The sequence below is a fragment of the Pleurodeles waltl genome, chromosome 9 (assembly GCF_031143425.1).
Source record: "Pleurodeles waltl isolate 20211129_DDA chromosome 9, aPleWal1.hap1.20221129, whole genome shotgun sequence".
Classification (NCBI taxonomy): domain Eukaryota; kingdom Metazoa; phylum Chordata; class Amphibia; order Caudata; family Salamandridae; genus Pleurodeles; species Pleurodeles waltl.
In genome coordinates, this window is record NC_090448.1 from 513,663,000 (window position 1) to 513,685,188 (window position 22,189).

Genomic DNA, 22,189 nt, shown 5'->3' on the forward strand with positions numbered 1-22,189 from the left:
AAGTGAACAGCTTGGTTCAGGCATTTATCATACGAAGTATTTGCAGAGGAAAAAGCCTCTATTAAAAAAAACTTTTCTAAAGGGACATATTTTTCTCTTAGACATATTTAACAATCGGAAATATGTTTGGCCCATTGTGCCTGCCTCTTAACCTCTTGCATGTTCATGGCCCAAACCAATGCAGAATCCTGGAACGAGCTCACAATTCTTTAAAATGCGATGATGAATACCCTCCTATAGATATCAAAGTCATTCGGAGACTTTAACTTTTCACCCAGGCCTATCAAATCAGATACAATGTGCAAAATTTGCTTTAAATAGCGAAAACGTCGAAGAAAACAGCAAAAGTGTATTCAGACTACCAAATACTCAGACATTTCCGACCAATTTACTCGTGCAGTAGCGATTTTATCACAATTTATGATCAACGCATTAAGAGACACCCGCTCTGCCTTTTGTCATTGGGTATCACAGATCCTTCGTATCTACTGAAAGCGGAGCACGTGCCAGAAGGCACCCTGCCCTGGCCATTACGAAGGTCTCTGCGTGCCTCACACAGACAGATGGCCGAGTATTGAGGGAGGGAGTGGTGCTGATCTGCTGCGGAGCACGTACAGTGGGCGGTGCTAAGCGACGCTCGAAGCTTGTTAAGTGGGCGCTAGGGTTGGACCCTTCACTTATTCGAACAACTGAAAAGCGGAGACTGCTGCTGCTTCTCAGAATCCAGAGGTGGGCAATCACGCCGAACAGTGCGCCGGACGGAGAAGGTAAGATCACAGCTACACCCGAACACTAACAGCAAATCTGACACAACAGTGCGGATGCCGAACTACACTCGTACAGTCTATTTTAATTCTCACTGCGGATACTTGCGTCCGAACACCTGCTGGGTGTTTCTCTTTAGCTTTAGAGTGCAGGCACACACTAGTGCCAGAAATCGGCAGTTTGAACCAGTGCTTTTTTTATTTTTTATTTCCTAGTCACCCTTGGTCACTCTTACAGCAGGGTTTCGCCAGCAACCATGTTAGCCACACGCATCAACCACTGCGTTATATCATTGCTCCCCAGCCAGACACCTGCATCGTACCAAGCAATGAACATGCTTCCGGCGCACTTATACCACCAATAGCTGCTGCCCTTTGCATAATATTAAACATCTGCAGGCTCCTACCTAATGCGTTTGGTCCTTATTGCAAGACTTCTGAAAAACTGAGGCACCTGCAAACACCTACAGCCAGACATTTGTAATCTGCCGCCTGGCACGTAGAGCCTGACGTTCAAAGCGTGGCACTTGATTCCAGACAACGACTGATGGCTGAACCATACAGTCAAACGCCACCTGTCGTTAGCCTCCGCCTATCTGCGGCATGGCATCGTTTCTCTTTGGGTAGCATCACTGCATCCTTGGCATAGGCACGGTCATTGTAGGGCACTGCGAGATGTTTCGAGTTTTATCGTGTCGCCCCCGCCTCCCGGCTTGAACACATAATGGAAGAAGAACCTGTCATGAGGGACAACTGACTGCTTCGCTGAAGCATGTACTTCTTGCTGAGTTAAAATACCTTTGTGACTAACAAAACGTTGCACTTTTCTTTGACTTCACATATTCCCAAAAAGATTATTTGTCTTCTATCCTAAAATCCCAATTAAACATTGACATTACTGCATCCGGTTTTTAGGCATTGGACTTTGTATGCCAAGCCTAAAAAATTACACTTTACAAGTTTAAAAAAATATATACGACCTGAATTCAGGATACCATATGACATCAATACCCACTTCTAAGAAGCAACTCTAAGCATATTAAGTTTTGTTTGGCGCAGCGTGTTCATCAAAGCTTCAGTACTCCAAGTACCTGCAACTTGGCAACAATTTCTCACTGGTGATTTACAATTACTAGTGACGTTAGCTAAGTTATTGTGTTTGCCACTGAACACAGTGAGTTTTGCCAGGAAATTGCATAAGGATTACAGTTCTTTCCACAAGAATTTAAAGATTTTTTTTTTTTTGTTGTTGCCGAAATATGTATTGTGTAGTACAGTGGGACTTGGGTGAACCTTTTGTTGGTTATCATTTGACTTCCTTGTCGTTCTCGTTAGCATGCATATTTTTCAATTACTTTTCGTCCCCCGTTTATCCCTCCCCTGTACCATAATTTATTTACCATCCTCTTGCTTTGGATTACATGTATACTTCCACTACTACATTTGGGGAATTACTTTTTTTAAAACCTGGCATTAGCCAAGACTTATTGAATTTAAGGACATTATACATATATTTATTTATAGGGGCTTTCACCCATCCCTCTTCATCCACTGGTTTATTGTGTATGGGGCAGCGAGTCAGCCCACTTTGGTTACTGGCTAACATCACTGTGACTGACAGCATTCATTCTTTCACAAGGAACACCTCTAAACAAAGAGGTCCCCTTGAGTTCTAAGAACTACTTTGGCAAAATGTGCTTTTTAAGGCCAAAAACATACATTTGCTTTAAGCTACTGCTTATTTCACGTTTGCAAGAGCCCAGCAAATTCTCTAACAATAACGTTTTATCAAAACCTAGAAAAAACAGAAGTGTTACAAAAGCAAAAAGACCGATATCCTTACTGACCAATTGGCTTCGCCAGTAGTTGTTTCTTTTGATTTCAGCACTCCATAGTGGCGTTCATGGACGCAACTAGGCTCAAATTTCAGGGTGGGCTAACACTTTAAACACTGCACACAAAGGCAAATTCAGACTCCGACTCAAAATTACTTGTTGGTGAGGCCATTATTGTGATAGTACCATGTACAGGATTCTTCATTTTTTTTTTTTTTACCAATATGTCAGTTAGCACATTTTAAAGCACGCTGGGCCTCTAACAAATATTACTGGAAGAATATGCGTGTCATTCAAGTAAAGTTAACAGAGTAAATATTTACCACAAATCAAACAAGTTTACCTAGTAACGTGGAATTTTAGTTTCTATTTCTACTTGCATCAACAATAAGTACAAATGATACAGGGTAAAACACCTGGGATCGGTCAAAATATTTTCAGAAGATATTTAGGCTACCTGCCCCTCCCAATGTACCAGGACCTTTTCACACACTGTGGTACCTAGTGCAGTTCAATCACATTTTTTTAGTCATTGTTATGCCTAATGAATACGTGATTGCAAATAATAATGTATAGTGCAGTGCGACCCACCACCAGATCGTCCTTGCACTTAGCAATAACTAAAGGAAAGGTGGAGACTACGCTGGGAGAAAAAAGTGAGTCTTACATTTTTTCTGGAAGACAGAAGACTGACGTCACACCGGAACTCGGGAGGGAGAGTGTTCCAGTGCTTTACAGCCAGAAATGAGAAGGATCAGCCTCCAATATGTGCCTGTCTTATATTAGTAAGAAGCAGGCAGTTGGCTGTTGCAGGGCATAGAGTCTTGACAGTAATATAAGGAGTGATTCAAAACTGAGAAACAGAGGGGTAATTTTATGGAGGGCACAAACGAATAGGGCAAAACACTTTGAAGGTAAATTGCTTGGTGACAAAGTCAGTGGAACGTAGAACAGTGAGAAGAGATGACATAGAAAGGGGGCAGTCTTTAGACGAGGCATGCATAAGTATTTTTAATTATTTGAAAGTAGAAGTGAAAGGCACAAAGTGTTTCTATCAGATAAAAAATAATTGAAATTACAAGTCTATGACAATGAGATGGAAGAAAAGGAATGATTTTGCAAAGCATATGGATGCAGTGAAAGCAAGCAGAAGAAATGCATCAGATCTGATTAAAGATAAGTTCGAAAATGAATCCGAGTTTTGCTGAGTCGACAGCTCCACCACCAAAAAGACCACATTCTTGAAGGTAATCTAACGATGAGGCCCTCAGTTTTGTCACGATTGAATTTTAGTTATACTTCATCTATGAGACGGCTTCTGGGATACAAGACCAACATTTCTTTTGGACATACCCCAGATCATTGCTGAAGAAAACAATTATTTGGGTATCATCTGCATATGTTGTCAGAGAGAAACCAAAGAGTTGCATGGATAAAGTGAACAGGATATAACACAGAAAATATTGCAAGGCTCAGAGAGAAGCCATGGGTAATTCTGCAAGAGAGGTTTGAAAAGGGGTTGGTAGTCTGTTTGTGGCTAGATAATACTTTGCTATCACTAGGATCAGGTCTGCAAACCTGCATTGATACTTCCTTTGGATGTGGCATCAGGCCCAGCATGGACACCATCACAGTACAGCAGAGGTCTCCAATCTTGTCAATAACCAGAGCTACTTATGTTCAATGAAAATCACCTGAGCTACTAATATCAGTGTTGTACACATCACAAACAAATAAATTAGTGACCACTTTATGCAAGATTATCTGCCTCATTTTAGTGCAGCAAAGACACAACTGCAATGCCCTTGGCATGAGGTAATAATATCAAGGTTTTAGGTTATTATTATTATTATTATTATTATTAGGGCCCCCAGAGCTGCATGATTTATTATTCAAATATGACCTTTAAATACATTTTAGAAATTATGGGTTCTCAAAATACACATATTCTCATGTCAAATACACATTTTTCAATTTTGGTAAGCATATATTCATTTAACCAAGCAAACGTTTTTCTAATTAAGTAGACTGGGCTGCACATGAGAGCTACCAGTGGCTCATGAGCTACTCACTGAAGAAGGCTCCAGTACAGTCTGTTCTTCTGCCCACCACTTAAGCTATTGTTTCAGTCATATATTCCGAGTAGGCTGTAAGATTTGGGTAGCCCAACACATACAATAAATCAGGGCCTCAGAACCTTTATGCCTCGAATATTTAGCTTTCAACTCTATATCTTAACTGAGCTTCCTCGTGGCGATATTGTTTTGATAAACAACATTTAATTGTATTCATTTGAATTAGGGGACACCTTTGCCGTAAAGTTAGTGAGTCTGACCCAGTGTTCTGTGAATTCTGCTCACATTTGCCTCCCATGTGGCCTTCCCATCAGCGAGTTTCTACTGTGCACCATGAATCACTGAGCGACATAGTATTGTTACTATTCTATGTCCCACTATTAGTATTATTCTCAGTGTCTTGAATTTGTTTCTCTTACCTCCATGTGTTCTTAACTGCTTTTATTTCACTGCTGTGCAGTAAAAACCTGTTTTTCTCAGAGAAGGTGCGCACCATACACCACTCGCCCATCACTGTCAGTCCATCCCTGTCTCCAAATTGCAGTGTCTGAAAGTCACCAAAATTTGAGCTGTGGTGCACATAGTATATGTGTCTTTAAACAACACTTCAATCAATATTGCATTGTCTTCAGAACCTTCTGTAGTGCATTTCTTCATGTCTCTTTACATAACCTGCACAATTGTTAAATAGTGAATCTCTTTTTGTGAAAATCAAGTGGCTTTGTTGCCCTCCATTGAATCCAATCAGTCACCCCCATAGGAAGAGCCTGACTCCCTGATATAGTAACTGCGCACCAATATCTCCCAGTGGTGGCATGTACAAGGTGGTGTAGTGATTAATGGAAATGTTACTGGCATCAGTCTGTGTATAGTGCACATGTCCGGTACCGCCACTTCCAGTTGGGCACTTCTGAGGTACACTAACAACCTGTTCTGGGTACTGCTTGGCTTTGAATTCCTTAAAATCTAAGCAGTCCAATTTGTGTATGATCTTGTTGTACTTTTCCCTCAGGCTAATAAGCAACTTTTTAGTCTAGATGTCAAGCACAGAATTCCTTTGAAGTATATAAGTGGCTGCATATCTCACCTACTTCTCTCTAACATCATTGTAACCCCGGGTGATGTCCTGATACACACTACCCAGATCATTAGCTTTAACACTTCCTCGTCTGTCAGGATGCTCCTTGATTTCTCTTCATTTCCCCTTGTATAGTCCACATTGGCATCCTTTGCAGGTCCATGAAAATCTGCACCTGGCAGCACTACCGCCTTCAGTTTCCATGTGGAAATGCTGACAGACAATATACCACAGGCTGGGTTAACTATGAGTAGGCAATGTTTCAACATTGTTATGTGTAAGTACTCGGCCACTATGCCCATCTACAGGGAAGTTTCTATGATGTCTGTATCACAGTCAGTTGCCAATGCGCTGTGTCCTGAATCCCTCCTGTCAGTTAAGGCTCCTGTGCTTACTAAATGTGCTCTTGCGGTAGGAGATTTCCCCGAAATTACTTTTAATTCAGTGAGCAGGAGTAATTGGGTAATTATCAATAATTCTGCATGAAAGAGTAATGCTGAATTACCAAAATTACTAGTTCTGCCCCACTTACATTCAGTTTTCGCTCCATGCTATACTTTTCCCACTGGGGTGCCACTGCACCAATCTGTTGGTAAAACAGATGGTATTGTTAGGTAAAGGATGACAAAAACAAATATGGAAACTCAACAAAATCTGGTATTTATTCCTGATATCCTAATTAAAATAAAAGATTTAAACAATTAATACATGCGTAAATCATGCCAAAATTAATTCCAAGGAATACATGTAGGAAGTTGGCTCTGTATGCATTATTTCAAAGTAAGGAATAGTATGCACAGAGTCCAAGGGTTCCCCTTAGAGGTAAGATAGTGGCAAAAAGAGATAATACTAATGCTCTATTTTGTGGTAGTGTGGTCGAGCAGTAGCCTTATCAAAGGAGTAGTGTTAAGCATTTGTTGTACATACACACAGGCAATAAATGAGGAACACACACTCCGAGACAATTCCAGGCCAATAGGTTTTTGTATAGGAAAAATATATTTTCTTAGTTTATTTTAAGAACCACAGGTTCAATATCTACATGTACTACTTTGCATGAAAGGTATTGCAGGTAAGTACTTTAGGAACTTTGAATAATCACAATAGCATATATACTTTTCAAATAAAACACATATTGCTATTTTTAAACTAGACAGTGCAATTTTCACAGTTCCTAGGGGAGGTAAGTAATTGTTAGTTCTTGCAGGTAAGTAAACCACCTACGGGGTTCAAGTTTGGGTCCAAGGTAGCCCACCGTTGGGGGGTTCAGAACAACTCCAAAGTTACCACACCAGCAGCTCAGGGCCGGTCAGGTGCAGAAGTCAAAGTGGTGCCCAAAACACATAGGCTTCAATGGAGAAGGTGGTGCCCCGGTTCCAGTCTGCCAGCAGGTAAGTACCCGTGTCCTCGGAGGGCAGACCAGGGGGGTTTTGTATGGCACCGGGGGGGGACACAAGTCCACACAAAAAGTACACCCTCAGCAGCGCGGGGGCGGCCAGGTGCAGTGTGCAAATACGCGTCGGGTTTGTAATAGGAATCAATAGGAGACCGAGGGGTCTCTTCAGCGATGCAGGCAAGAGGGGGGCTCCTCGGGGTAGCCACCACATGGGCAAGGGGGAGTTCCGATCCTTCAGGTCCTGGGGGCTGCGGGTGCAGGGTCTTTTCCAGGCGTCAGGATCTGGGAATCAGACAGTCACGGTCGGGGGGAGCCTCGGGATTCCCTCTGCAGGCGTCGCTGTGGGGGCTCAGGGGGGACAACTTTGGTTACTCACAGTCTCGGAGTCGCCGGGGAGTCCTCCCTGAAGTGTTGTTTCTCCCCAAGTCGAGCCGGGGGCGTCGGGTGCAGAGTTGCAAGTCTCACGCTTCTGGCGGGAAATGCTGTTGTCTTTAAGTTGCTTCTTTGGAAACAAAGTTGCAGTCTTGGGTGAACAGGGCCGCTGTTCTCGGGAGTTTCTTGGTCCTTTTAGAGCAGGGCAGTCCTCTGAGGATTCAGAGGTCGCTGGTCCTGGAGAAAGCGTCGCTGGAGCAGTTTTCTTCCGAAGGGGGGAGACAGGCCGGTAGAGCTGGGGCCAAGGCAGTTGGTGTCTCCGTCTTCTCTGCAGGGTTTTTCAGCTCAGCAGTCCTCTTCTTCTTAGGTTGCAGGAATCTAGTTTCCTAGGTTCTGGGGAGCCCCTAAATACTGAATTTAGGGGTGTGTTTAGGTCTGGGAGGGCAGTAGCCAATGGCTACACCCTCTTTGTGCCTCCTCCGAGGGGAGGGGGGCACATCCCTATTCCTATTGGGGGAATCCTCTTTCTACAAGATGGAGGATTTCTAAAAGTCAGAGTCACCTCAGCTCAGGACACCTTAGGGGCTGTCCTGACTGGCCAGTGACTCCTCCTTGTTTTTCTCATTATCTCTCCTGGACTTGCCGCCAAAAGTGGGGACTGGGTCCAGGGGGCGGGCATCTCCACTAGCTGGAGTGCCCTGGGGCATTGTAAGACGAAGCTTGAGCCTTTGAAGCTCACTGCTAGGTGTTACAGTTCCTGCAGGGGGAGGTGTGAAGCACCTCCACCCAGAGTAGGCTTTGTTTCTGTCCTCATAGAGCACAAAGGCTCTCACCGCATGGGGTCAGAAACTTGTCTCTCAGCAGCAGGCTGGCACAGACCAGTCAGTCCTGTACTGAACAATTGGGTAAAATACAGATGGCATCTCTAAGATGCCCTCTGTGTGCATTTTTTAATAAATCCAACACTGGCATCAGTGTGGGTTTATTATTCTGAGAAGTTTGATACCAAACTTCCCAGTATTCAGTGTAGCCATTATAGAGCTGTGGAGTTCGTTTTTGACAGACTCCCAGACCATATACACTTATGGCTACCCTGCACTTACAATGTCTAAGGTTTTGCTTAGACACTCTAGGGGCATAGTGCTCATGCACCTATGCCCTCACCTGTGGTATAGTGCACCCTGCCTTAGGGCTGTAAGGCCTGCTAGAGGGGTGACTTACCTATGCCACAGGCAGTGTGAGGTTGGCATGGCACCCTGAGGGGAGTGCCATGTCGACTTAGTTATTTTCTCCCCACCAGCACACACAAGCTGGTAAGCAGTGTGTCTGTGCTGAGTGAGGGGTCCCAAGGATGGCATAAGACATGCTGCAGCCCTTAGAGACCTTCCCTGGCATCAGGGCCCTTGGTACCAGGGATACCAGTTACAAGGGACTTACCTGGGTGCCAGGGTTGTGCCAATTGTGGATACAATGGTACATTTTAGGTGAAAGAACACTGGTGCTGGGGCCTGGTTAGCAGGGTCCCAGCACAATTCTCAGTCAAGTCAGCATCAATATCAGGCAAAAAGTGGGGGGTAACTGCAACAGGGAGCCATTTCTTTACAATACACACAATTACTAATTGATTATTACAGCTAATGGTGGCAGAACTGGTAAATAATAGTCACAGAGGAATTTCCACAAACTGATATTCAAATACCTGCTGGTCTATATTTTTATCACCACTTTAAATTCAGCAACCCCTCACCCCTTTCACTCTGTGCAAAGGAAGCAATGCCTGTTGTGGGTGGATCTTACTCCCTTTCTTTTGATGTGCGTTTTGCAGGATACTGTATCCTGACACGGAGGCCTGTCTTAACTTCACAGTCACTCCCACTGCCTAATTTAGAGTCAATCTCATCACTTTTGTCTTGTGATGCTGTGATTAAGCCATGAAAGGGCTCGGCTGGAGAAGCTACCAAAAGAAAGAAACAAAGATAAATGCAGGGGCTTGTTTTCTGTGCTGTAAATGCCAGGCCTTTAGGACAGCAAGTGCAATACCTGAGTTACCAGCTGGCAGCCCCAGTCCAGTCCATAGCACCAGATTGAGGGGTGGAGGGGCGGTTGGGTGCCTTGTAGTGCTTGTGTTCTCTTGCTGTGTCCTCTCTGTGTGCTGCTTCTCCTTTCACATTCCTGTGCTCTTCCACCTCTCAAGCTTGTCCACTGCTTTCTCCACCCCTCCCTGTACCACTTACTTTTTAGTATCTCACCTGGAGGTTACAAGTTCCACTGCTGTGAAAAGAGGTAGGTCATACACTTTCTGCAGATATTTGCATGTAACTTTCAGGGCTTAAACGTGAAGCCAAGAAGCATAAAATCAAGCTTTCATTTTTCGGAAGATGTAATTAGCACATCACATTAAGCACCAAGAAACATTTAGTTTTGTGTGCCATTAATATTGTCATTTCAGTGAATTGTAAAATTCAACTTTGCCTGCAGTACTTTATGAATATTATTAATTAGGGAAACATTTTGCTTGCCGACAAAGACAACAGACCGTATTGGCACACTGACTAACATCTGCTGTGGCCCCTTGTACTGTGCATATTGTTCGCTTTTATGTGGAAAATAAATGGAAAAGGTTATTTTTCTGTTAAACTTTTGGTCTCTTGAATTGAAGCAAAATGTATCATATGGGTGAATGTTTAGGTATGTATGAACCAGGAAAGAAGCTAGAGAGCAACGGAAGGTTGTAGTCAGGAGCCTTGCGTCTGCAGGCGATACAGTCCATGAGAATCAGGTTGAACTCCTTTTGCTCCAGTGACGACCCTCACAGCCTAGCAGAGGAGCCATTGGCTGCTGGCTCCAGGTGTAAAGGGCAAGTTACCTTCGGTAAAGCCTTATTCGGTAGAGACAATATCTAGTTGCAGATTCTTACCTTATAATTTCCTTGAGGTGTCCGTTTGGATCCAGAGATTTTTCTTGAGCAGTACCCCTAGATGCTGTTAGGTGGAGTATATCTGCTCCGTGTCCATTGTTGGCATCGTCTGCAATACATATGACGTTGCGGGCCCTAGATCGATGCCACCTCATTGCACTGACGTCAGTTTCTTTTTACAACTTTCTACACCAGAAGTGCAGAGCCATGAAGACCAGTGACCAATGGTGCGTCAAAACTAGGGCCCTGAAAGGGGAGTCCCTGTCCCTAAACATCAGTTCGCAGAGCGGGGAGGATGGGTGGGTCGGTAAGGAATCTGCAACTAGATATTGTCTCTATCAGATAAGGCGTTAACAAAGATAAGTAACTTGTCCATCTGATAGACATCTAGCTGCAGAATCCCAAGTAATACCACCCGCAGAGATGGGTCAGCAAACTAAGATCATACTAGAAAGTCCTTCAGGACAGAAGAGGCAAATTGCCAATCTATCTGGACCAGACTGTCCAGACAGTAGTGTTTAGTAAACGTGCAGACACACCCACATTGCCGCCTGGCAGATGTCAAGGACTGGAACTCCGCATGCTAACACAGTGGTCATCGCTTTTACTTGGATAAAATGAGCACACAAATCCTCTAGGGGCTGCTTTTTGGCCAGTGCATAGCAGATCTTAATGCAGAGGACGACTCATCTGGAGATGTGCTGCCCAATCTTTCTTCTCACCCACATAACCGACAAAGAGTTGATCATCCCCTCTGGAAATCTTTTGTACGATCAAAGTAGAACGCCAATGCTTTTTTGGGCCCAGGCAGTGGAATCTCTCCTCTTTCGTAGAAGGATGTTGGGGTGCGGAAAAAGTAAGCAAAGTGATGGATTGGCCTACATTAAAGGAGGTGACCACTTTTGGCAAAAACAGCCCTAGTGTGGAGCACCACTTTGTCATGATAGATGGAAAGGTAGTGCATCTTAGATGACAATGCCTGCAGCTCACTAACCCTGCTGATAGTGGTAATGGCCAGAAGGAAGGCTGTTTTCAAAGTGAGTAGCCTGAGAGGACAATTGTGGATAGGCTCAAAAGGAGCGCACATGTGCAATATCAAAAGCAAATTCAAATTCCTTTGGGGTGTATTGAAGGAGGAAACGTGTAAGACCTTTGCGGAGCCTATTTACAACAGGAGACTGAAAACAAAGAAGGTTGATCAGGCAATCTAAAAAAAGCAGAAGTTGCAGACAAATTTAACAGAACAGATCTAACCAAGGCTCTCCTTACTGCTGAAACAGACCTTATGTCACCTCTGAATGGAGATGCCATTTGTGATGGACTAAGCATTGTATGCTGAATCGTCTGCTTGGGTGTTCAGAGAGCCCACCAGATGTTGAACCTCCAGGGAAATGTCCCATTTTTCCAGCCTCGCCCAGAGGTGCAGAGCCTCCTGACAAAGGGTCCACGACCCCACCTGCCCTGCTCGATGCAGTGCCATATAGTAGTGTGTTGTTCATGAACACCTGCACTACCTTTCCCCCTGAAAGAGGGAAGACCTATTTTTAATGCTACTCTTATCACACACAGCTCTAACAAGCTGTTTGGAGTCCAGACTCCAATCGAGACCAGATGCCTCGGTGCTCCACCTCTCCCAGATGCCCGACCCAGCCCAGGAGTGACACATCTGTCACTACAGTCGTATCTGGTTGGGGAAACTGAGAGGGATCTGCCTTTGACCACCTCCAAGATCTGAACCGTCAGAGATTTCCCTGATGCTGCGCCCATTGGAACTTCAGATCCTACTGCAGAGCCCATGTATGCCATCTGGCATGAGCCACCCGCAGTATGCAGGAGGCCATGAGGCCCAGCAGCCTCAGTCATTCTCGTCTAAATCCAGGATAGAGGCTGGAACATCGGTATCATAGCCTGAATTTTCTAGACTCGCAGCTTGGAAGGTTAAGTCTGAAACTGCACGGTATCCAGAAGAAGCTTCGATGAAAGGGAGCATCTGATTGAGCAGCCAGTTGTGACTTAGGCTGGTTTATAGTGAACCCCAGCAAATGCAGGAGGTCCACCATAGTCTGGAGGTGTGAGATAACAGCCTGGGGCCAGCCCACCTTCAGCAGCCAGTTGTCGAGAAGGTGGAAGATTGAAACCCCTGATTTGCGCAGATGAACTATGACTACCGCCATCACCTTGGTAACACCCAAGAGGCGCTAGTAAGGCCAAAGGGGAGCACAGTGAACTGAAAGTGCTCGTGACCTACCATGAACCTCAAATAACATCTGTGGACAGGCAGGGTGGGAATATGGAAATAAGCATCCTGCAAGTTCAGTGCTACCATCCAGTCTCCTAGGTCCAGGGCAGAAAGAACCTGAGCCAGAGTGAGCATTTTGAACTTCTCCTTCTTGAGGAAGAGATTGAGGGACGGAACGTCTAGGTAGGGCAGAGGCCCTTGTCCTTTTTAGGGACAATAAAGAAGCAGGAATAGCACAACATACTTCTGGCACAGGAACCCTCTCTATTGCTCCCTTGACCAAGAGAGCAGTAACATCCGTTCAGAGAAGTGCCAAGTGATCCTCAGCCATCCGATCATGGCAAGAATGGAGGAGTAGTCTCAAAGGGGAGGGAGTAGCCCCTTCAGACTATTTGCAAAACCCACCTGTCTGTCATGATGGATTGCCAGAGAAGCAGGTGATGGCAGATCCTGCCTCTGACTGGTCCCCAGTGGGAAACAGTCAGACCATGAAGGTTTGGAGACAGATGTGGGGGTGGATGGTGGACTGGCCGGACCACAGGCCCCCTGATCTATGAGGTCTGTGGATCCCACGTCCCCCGACCACGCAGAAGCTGTGCAGCATGCGCAAGTCGGTGGCTGGACGGGAATGGATGTCGTTGGGTGGCACTTAAGCAGCTGTATCGCACAGAATGTGTGAATAACTGGCTAGAAGGCATTCACTGTTCATGGACCGCAATGCCAGACTGACGGAAGAAAACATCTTTCCCAAATGTGTTGAGCATCTTGGATTACCTGTCCTTGGGTGCGGAAGGGAATGCGGAATTGGAGGAGTGGAGGCTTGGATAGCCAAGCTCTCAGGGGTGGGTTGCTGCGTAAGAAAACTTGGGTTGTGAGGAGCAGGGCGATGGCAGCAGGCAGATGTCCTGTTTGCAGGAGCCCCTTGTGCTGGGTTTAGACTAGATACTTAGTCGTACGTATCTATAAGGGCTTCATTGAAGGGGAGCAGGGGTTTGGAGGACGAAGCTCCAGGTAGAAGCACCTCTGTCAGGAGGTTAGTCCTGTCTGCCACCAAAGGCAACTCCCGGTCCAGGACGTCAGCTGCTTTTCGCACCACCATAGAATATGACACTCCCTCCTACGTAGGCACTGTAGGGGAAGAAAGCATTCTAGTGTCTTGGGAGATATCCATTTCACTGGCTTCACCCAAGACCATACGCCAGTCCATCGGTCCTTGGAGTTGGTATTCTAAAGGGTCCAGCGACCACTCCCATTCCTCACCATAACTCTGCAGGGCCCAAAGGCGCACCAGTGTATTGAACTGCCCAAAAATGAGGCACATGGGCTTCATAGAACTCCTTTTGTTGTGCAGGGGTCGCTCCAGCTCCCGGAAACTCGGGGTGGTGCGGAGTCGGTCCAGACGCATGCTCTGCAGAGGGAAGCCTAGAACGACGATGCTCCTACTCTCCCATCGGCCGATGGATGAGGGGAAGTCAAATAACATTTAGTCATGTTTGACGTCTTCATATGCCTTGACTTACCCAATCGTCCCCAAGATTTGGAGTGGGACAACAACGAAAGGGAAGTCTGTGACCGATCCCGAGACAGTGACTTGCACAGAGTCTAGCGTTGGGCCGCAATCAGCTTTAGGGACCACTCCTTCAAAGCCTTCGGATGCTTGGTTTGACACTTGGAGCATGACTTTGAGTCATGGTTGCGCTCCAGGCACCAAAATCACATGAGATGCGGATCCATCACGGACATCGCCCGATGACAGGACCTGCAGGGATCAACCTGGCCTTCCACAATGATATCCCTCGACACACCAGGAATTAAAAACTAGAAAAAACTTCAACACAACGTTGAAAAAAGTCCAGTCAAAATTTGACTGCATGGTAGCTCTCTTCGGATCAGCGCTTGCTGGCGTGGAAAGACAAGAACTGATGTCACCCTGGCAGGGTGGTGCTTATATAGTACCCGCAATGTCATTGCCAGTGCGGACGACGTGCGTCGAGGTGATCAACGCCATCTAACGCCTTGAAGGGATACTGCTCGAGAAAAATCTCTGGATCTAGACTGACGCTTACAGGAAATTCTAAGGTAAGGAATCTGCTACTAGATGTCTCTATCAGATTGTTGGACTAGGGGATTGCAGTGTAGAGCTCAGCTAATCTGCATCCACCACCTTGGCCACACCCTTGTGAGGAGGTGCTTCTGATGTGTTGAAGGAAGGCGTTCCATATTTGTGTGCAATGTCTGAGAATGAGGGACCTCCAGTTTTCCTTTTGGGATGTGGGGAATGTGTGTGAATAAGAGTGAGGCCGAGCGTAGGTGTCTGGTGCATTAGTGAAAGTATGGGGCTGTTAAGGTATTCTAATGAAATGTTGTGTAGGGCTTTATATATGTGCATGAGATGTTTGAATTTGCTGGAATCAGGAGCCAGGAGCACCAGTGAAGCTTCTTGAGGTATGGTGTGATGTGGGTGTGGTGTGGAAGGTCAAGTATGAGTCTTGCATTGGTGTTCAGCAAAGTCTGGAGTTTGTGAAGGAGTTGTTTGGAGATCCTGGCTCCGTGTTGCTGTAGTCCAGTCTGCTAATGATGAGTGCTTGTGTGAAGGTCCTTTTGAGGTAACAATTTTGAAGGTCTTTTGTGGCATGCATAGGATGTTTATGTAGGAGGTGCTCACTGCGTTGACTTGAGCCGTCATGTTGAGGTTGTCTAGGATGAGCCCTACATTTCTTGCATGATCTGTGAGTGTCCTAGCTCAGACAGTCACCAGGTGTGATTTCATGGGGAGATCTTATTGCCAAAGACCAGTACTTCCGTCTTGTCAGAGTTGATCTGCAGGCAGTTGGTTCGTATCCAGTCTGTTACCATGGTCTTGCAGTTGGTCCTGGTGGTGGTTGTATTGTCCGTCAGGGAGAGGATGAGTTGTGTGTCATTGACGTAGAAGGTGATGGGTGTATCTTGTGATTGGTTGATGTTGTCAACCTGTGTCACGTATATGTTGAAAAGGATGGGCTGAGGGATAATCCCTGTGGGATTCCGCATATCAATCTCTTGGTCTCTGTTCAGAAGGGTGACAGCCTGACCCTGTCAGATTCTTCCTGTGAGGAAGGAACAGATGCATTTGAGAGCAGATCCTTGTACGGCAGTTTCGTGGATCTTTTGGTGAGGATGTTATGGGAGAGCGCAGAGAGGTTGAGCTGGATGAAGGCTGCTGTTGAGCCTTAGTCCAGGATGATTCGAATGTCATCGGTCACTGTGATGAGTGCTGTTTTGGTGAAGTGGCTCTCTCTGAAACCTGATTGAGTGTTGTCTAGAAGATGGTGAAGTCAGGGGTGGGTTGTGAGATGCTTGTTGATGGCCTTCTCAATCACTTAGGCTGGATAGGGGAGATAGGGGCTTCTGGCAGGTGTATCTGGGTCGTCCATGAGACACCCATTGCATACATTATGCCTGGTGCAGGCAAAATGTGGCGCAAGGGGTTACAAAGTGGCGCAGTGCATGCATTGTGCAACTTTGTAAATCTGGCGTGACGATTATGGCCTCGTTGGGCCACATTAGTGTTAAAGAAATGACACTAATGTGGCGCAAGGAGGCGCTAGGCCCTCGTAAATCTGGGCATAAGTCTGCTATTCTAAGAGAAAAGTATTTCCAACATCAGAACTAGCCAATCAGTTAATTCCTCAGTATTGTAGTGCAGCTTGCCATAGTGTTCTAATGAGCAAATAGAGCACTAACATTCTGTATTTATGACAAAACTGTGGCAAACCTGAAGCCATCTTGATGAAATCAAAGCTCTAAAACTTAAAGCATTTAGGCCCAGACTTATGGAGGGCTTGCACCATTGCAACGCCAAATTAGTGTAATTTTTTTTACGCCAATGTGGTGTTCAAAGGGCAAAAACGCTGCACCATATTTACAAAGTGGTGCACACTTTTTAACCTATTGCGCCACATTATGCCTGCACAAGGCTTAATGTATGCAGGGGGGGGGGGCGTTCTGGCGCTAAGGGTGCTGTAAAAATGGCACAAAGGAATCTGAGATTCCTCTGCACCATTTTATCAGCATTTTTTCAATTCTGCAAAGTGCCGGACTACTGTAAAAATTATGCCGCTAGTCACCCTAACTACCGCCATGGTGCACTGTATATTAAATATGGCGCACACATGATGGCATTGGGGGGGCGCTAAGGGGCACAAGAATAGTGGCACTGCACTAGGTGCAGTGCCACTTTTCATAAATCTGCCCCTTAATTTAGAAATTAAGTACATGAGGTGGTTCTTTGTCTTAGAATATATGGGTAGTGCTCTAGAAAGCTAAAATGATAGCACAGTTCCTATGAGTTCTCAAATATCTTCCTTATCCATTACAGCAGTGGTTCCCAAACTTTTTTGACTCGTGACTCCACTGGCCTATTGGCTGTTGGCTTCGGCTGCCCCTTATGTTACTTTTTTTTTTTTTTTTTTGGCAGGTGGGAGGAATGTAAGCTGACCTCAGTAGTACTTCCATTTTTCTCCCTGAAAATAATTGAGATGAAGCCAATGAAGGTATTGTAATCATAGGTGTAACAAAATTACATCTATAAGTTGTTTTATAAAACACTTTAGTTATGTCAGAAACCATGTTCTTTGGGGTCGGCAAATGGAATTTGTTATAAACTATTAGCTAACACAACCTTCTTCTAAAGTAGCAAGGAAAAAATAAAAATGTTGCCCTAAATTATTTATTTCTACTGATCACTTTTTCTTTCTTGAGAAGTATACCAGACAAAACAAAGTGTAATTCCTATTTTACTTGCTTAAACTGCTGTTGTTATTTTGCCCTGTGAACTGCCTTTCATCATGGCTGCTCGCCCTTGCAGCACACATTGTGATTTCAGAAATCTACTGTAAAAATGTTAACGCTGAGCAGTTCACAAGTGACTAGAGATGTCACCAGTCGGCTGTAAAAAACAACTTAAGAGTCGGGCTTCTACAAAGGCATTGCAGGATGTTATGTATTAATAAGATTTATGGTGATTAGTGTGAAAAAAGAGCTGACTGCATCTATTTATGCATCTAAAAACATACTGCAATTGTAAACGTGGGTGAAATTGTTCCCTAAAAAAAGGTACGTTTGTTTATTTTCCTTCTTTTCTCATATTTACCCATTCAGGATCATTTTGTGTACTTTATTTTGAATAGTGGTGACTACAATAGAACGTCAGATTTTGACAACATAAACCTGTTGCAGTTTATCTGGACAAACAGAAAAGTGGTACCCTGAAATAATTTGAATGTTCTGTTCAAAAAGCAGGGGACATTTCACAGCATGGGAACATGACAGAAATTAGTGAATATTTTATTGGAAAAACACATTTTTTACATTGGGCTCAGGAACGTGACAAATCGTCAGATTACTGTGATGTGTGTGGGAAGAAATGAGAGAAGAATGTGGACTGTCTGCAGTGGTTCCCAAACTTGGTGCCTGGTGCAGTGTGCTGTTTGTGGCGCCCCTGGCTAGTTTTCATGGCGCACTGGGGTGCCGCGGCGCACAGTTTGGGAACCACTGCATTACATTAAAACATTCTGACATGCAGACCAAGATGTACTTGCAGCACCAGTCTGTTATAAAACTTCCCAGGAATCAAATGCGACTTTACCACAGAGTTCTAAAGAACAAGAAGATTCCCAACATTCTCAATTGATGAAAAAAGTGTGGCACACTTGAACACCATCATGATGAAATCAAAGCCGCAACACTAAAAGCATTTCTATTCGAATTAAAAGTAGAAATTAAAATGTTTTGTCATATAAATTATGGTTAGAAAGATAGACAGAGTTCACATTTTCTGTGAGTTCTCAGATATCGTCCTCTTCCATTTCAGTAAAACATTCAGACAGGCATGTACTTCTGACACTGGCTGAAGCCTGTCAGTTAGCTCCCAAGTAATTAACTACAGCGTCAGAGTTCTAACGAAGAATTAAGAGTGCTAACATTTTGTATTTAAGACTAAAATGAGGCACTCCTAAAAGCCATTGTGTCGGAATATGAACAGTTGAATTTAAAGCCTTTTCGGAAGAGCATAAGTACAGCATCCCCTATCCAGAGGTTAGAGTGAACATCCACAATCGGAAACTTCAGGATCCCATGGTTCAACTCTGTGCTGAATAGTAGCCTCAAGGGGATCATTCAGGAAATAATTAGAACTACTAAGGTAATAGACAGCACCCATTACAGGAAAAGGAAAGTGTACTGGATATTTACTTTGGATACACATATGAAAGGGGCTTATTAATAAGGTACCATGGGAGAATGCTATAAAGTATCTCGGCTCTGCTCCTCCACTGCTATCAAATCTTCAGGTTCAGGAAGTTACTTTGGGATTTATATAGAGGTATTTAGCAAGACGTGCACTACTGAATTTTTGCCAACCTGGTGCGGGGTATTCTCATTGAGTTTACATATGGCTATATGTAAGAAGGTTCCCTCCGATTTGTTGGATTTTATTGGTTTACAGCTATTTGGAGTACTTATTAGCTCGCAGCCTAACAGACAACGCAGCTGCCTAGGTATGTGAAAGCCACCTTGGAGAGTTTCAGAAAGTTGACCTGGGAATGCATTCTGCCCGCTGCTTGCCATTAGAATGTAGCTTACTTTTTCTTGCTTTTCATTTGCTGGCTGAGGGGTCTCCAGGTTCACTTCCTCCTTCCCATTCCAAAACCTTCCAAAACCTTCTTTACAGTGTCCCTCAGAGAGCACCCTTTCTGTAAACAGGCTTGTAAGTCATGTTCTCTCCTAGATATGATAGATAGATAGATACGTGACTTGTTTTTACTTTGTATAGCACAGAATATATGTGGTCCCCTAGTATTTGCTTGAAAATATTGTTATAAATGCACAGTTGTTTTTTTAGGTTGCACATTGGATTCGCTGGTTGATTACTACTGCTTGAAATTCAATCACTACTATTAAATACAATGAAAATTAATCATGCTTGCTGGTGAGTAATAATCCCACAGCATTGACCCTATTGTGGCATACACCTCAAACTAGATGTGCTTTTGGAAAAATACATGTTATTATCCAACTCAAAGGTATTCCTTGTCTATGTATACACAAGTTGAAAAGCGGAGTCAGTTGATGATTCATATCTTTCACTTCTCTGTTACTCATGTCCAATTACTGAGCAGTAACAGTTTCTGTGTAAACAACAGCCGTAGTGCAATTTCTGTGCCTCACGTTTATATAGAAATCTAGAATTCCCTTTTCAAAACACTTGAAAAGAAGCATTGAGGTATTCCAGAAAGAGTGATGCGCTGTTAGCTTAATCAGATCCCAACAATAATATACACTGTAGAAAGTATTCAGGGTTTTGTGTATGGACAGTGCTTTGATTGGCTGTGCATAGCTGTACTCAAATTCTATTACCCATTTTCTCACAAAGTGAGTTTTCTTGTGTAGTTAAAATGCTATTCTGTTATCCATGTAGAGTTCACACTTTAACCTTATTTTATATGACCCTCATTCTAAACCGCATGATCACCGCCCACTATGCGCTTTCACCGATAGCCTGCACTCCCTCAGCCATCCCATACACACTGCAGAATCTAAATCACCTCTACAATACCTTACACATCCATGAGACATGCTCTGTACACATTCACCCGTATTCTGCCTACCCTCAGCCATTCCCTTGAATTCTCCACTGTGTGTAGCAGGCTCCGGACACATTGCACGTATGATCCACACTGTGCTTACTCTCAACCAAGCTCCGCACACCCTCTTTCACACTATGCTACAGTGGCTGCTCTCGGCCTACGCTGTATTATGCACTGCAGCCCTCTGCCACTGCCAAGTTGTACATAGCCTTGGCCCATTTGTATGCCTTTGGCCATGGCCTGCAAAACATGGTACTTGCAGACCCCAATGGCCATGGTAAGATCTATGCATTGTCAGTCTCCCTCCCTGCATATTTTAAGCCAAAGTGCACACCTACATCCTGCAGACCCTGAGCAAAAAAGAGCACATGCACACATCTTTATTCATACTACTTGATGACCATGCTCTGCAGTGACCTTTCATAGACACCATCATCTTATCACCCATTCATACCCTGCACTGTTGCTGTGTATATTCCCATGCTACATAACCTTTCCATATCTTGCACAGCCTGTCTAACACCTCAGCAGTGCTCTACACTGACAAGCAGTGCACCCTGTCACCTTGCTAATACATGGCCCCTCTTGCTGCCATTGTCAGAAGCCACGGTATGAACATTGTGTCATATGCCGATGATACACAACTCATCATTTCCCTCACCGAAGCCCCGGACACGGCCAAAAAGAACTTTCACGCAGGAATGGAAGCTGTCGCCACCTGAATGAGAGAAAGCTGCCTCAAGCTCAACTTCAAAAAGATGGAGCTCATCCTCTTTGGAAACACCACCTCAGCTTGGGACGACTCCTGGTGGCCCACATCCCTCAGCACCTCATAAACCCTCCCTGCAGTGACCGAGCACGCCCTCAACTTAGGAATCATCCTCGACTCCTCCCTATCCATGACCTGCCTGGCAAACTCTGTTGTTTCCTCCTGCTGGCATACACTCTGCAAACTTTGGAAGATTTTCAGATGGATCCAAGCAGACTGTCGCAGGACAGTCACCCATGCCTTAGTCATGAGCAAGCTCGACTACGGCAACACCCTCTTCGCCGGCACCTCAACTAGGAACATCAAAAAACTTCAACTCATCCTGAACGCCGCTGCCAGACTCATTCTGGACCTCCCTCACCGATAACACATCTCCCAACACGTGAAGACCCTCCACTGGCTACCGGTCGAGAAGCGAATCACCTTCAAGCTTCTCACCCACACGTAGAAGGCCATACGCAGTGCGGGACCAGCCTACCTGAACCACTGTGTCTCCTTCCACACCCCCGCCTGATCCCTCCGCTCCGCCCAGATGGCTCTGGCCACCGTCCCTCGCATCCGAAATAACCACTGCTGGAGGACAATCTTTCACCTACACTGCAAAGAGATGGAACAACAGATCCCCTCCCTCCCCCCCCCCCCTCTTCCACCTCAGACAAAGCCCATCGCTCACCATCTTCAGGAAGAACCTCAAGATGTGGCTCTTCGGATGAGGCCCCCCCCCCCAAGTGCCTTGAGACACTTACGGGTGAGTAGCAGCGCTTTACAAATATGAATCGATTGCTAACCCTTAATCAGGGTGTGCACACCAGCAGTCTTGCTCTGCGCACTTTCTGCCATTCTAATGCTATTTAAGGAAAGCATGGGACGTGAGTAGTGCACAGCCACTGCTATACTTATCAAATGGTAGCTGCAAGGAGCCAACAGGACTGCAGACATAAGCACAGGAGCGAGTGTGGCCCATCCTGGGCAAGCCCGGCCACTCCACTCCACTCCACTCCACTGCACTATCCTATACATTCTATAACGTTTAATTGTACGCCAATGGATTTAATGCCACTGCACTTTGCAACACTCTACACCAGTCCACTCTATGCCACTCCAGTGCATGCCACTTTG

The 22,189-nt window shown here is 45.0% G+C and overlaps 1 long non-coding RNA gene across 1 annotated transcript in view; it reads left to right on the plus strand.

The window, feature by feature from the left end:
* The first annotated feature begins 689 nt into the window (after positions 1–689).
* The window catches only part of LOC138259565 (uncharacterized), a 142,510-nt gene continuing 121,010 nt past the window's right edge, over positions 690–22,189 (plus strand). The window contains exons 1-2 of the long non-coding RNA XR_011198754.1: positions 690–767; positions 17,133–17,208. This is a non-coding gene — a long non-coding RNA (uncharacterized lncRNA). The remainder of the gene's footprint in view (positions 768–17,132; positions 17,209–22,189) is intronic.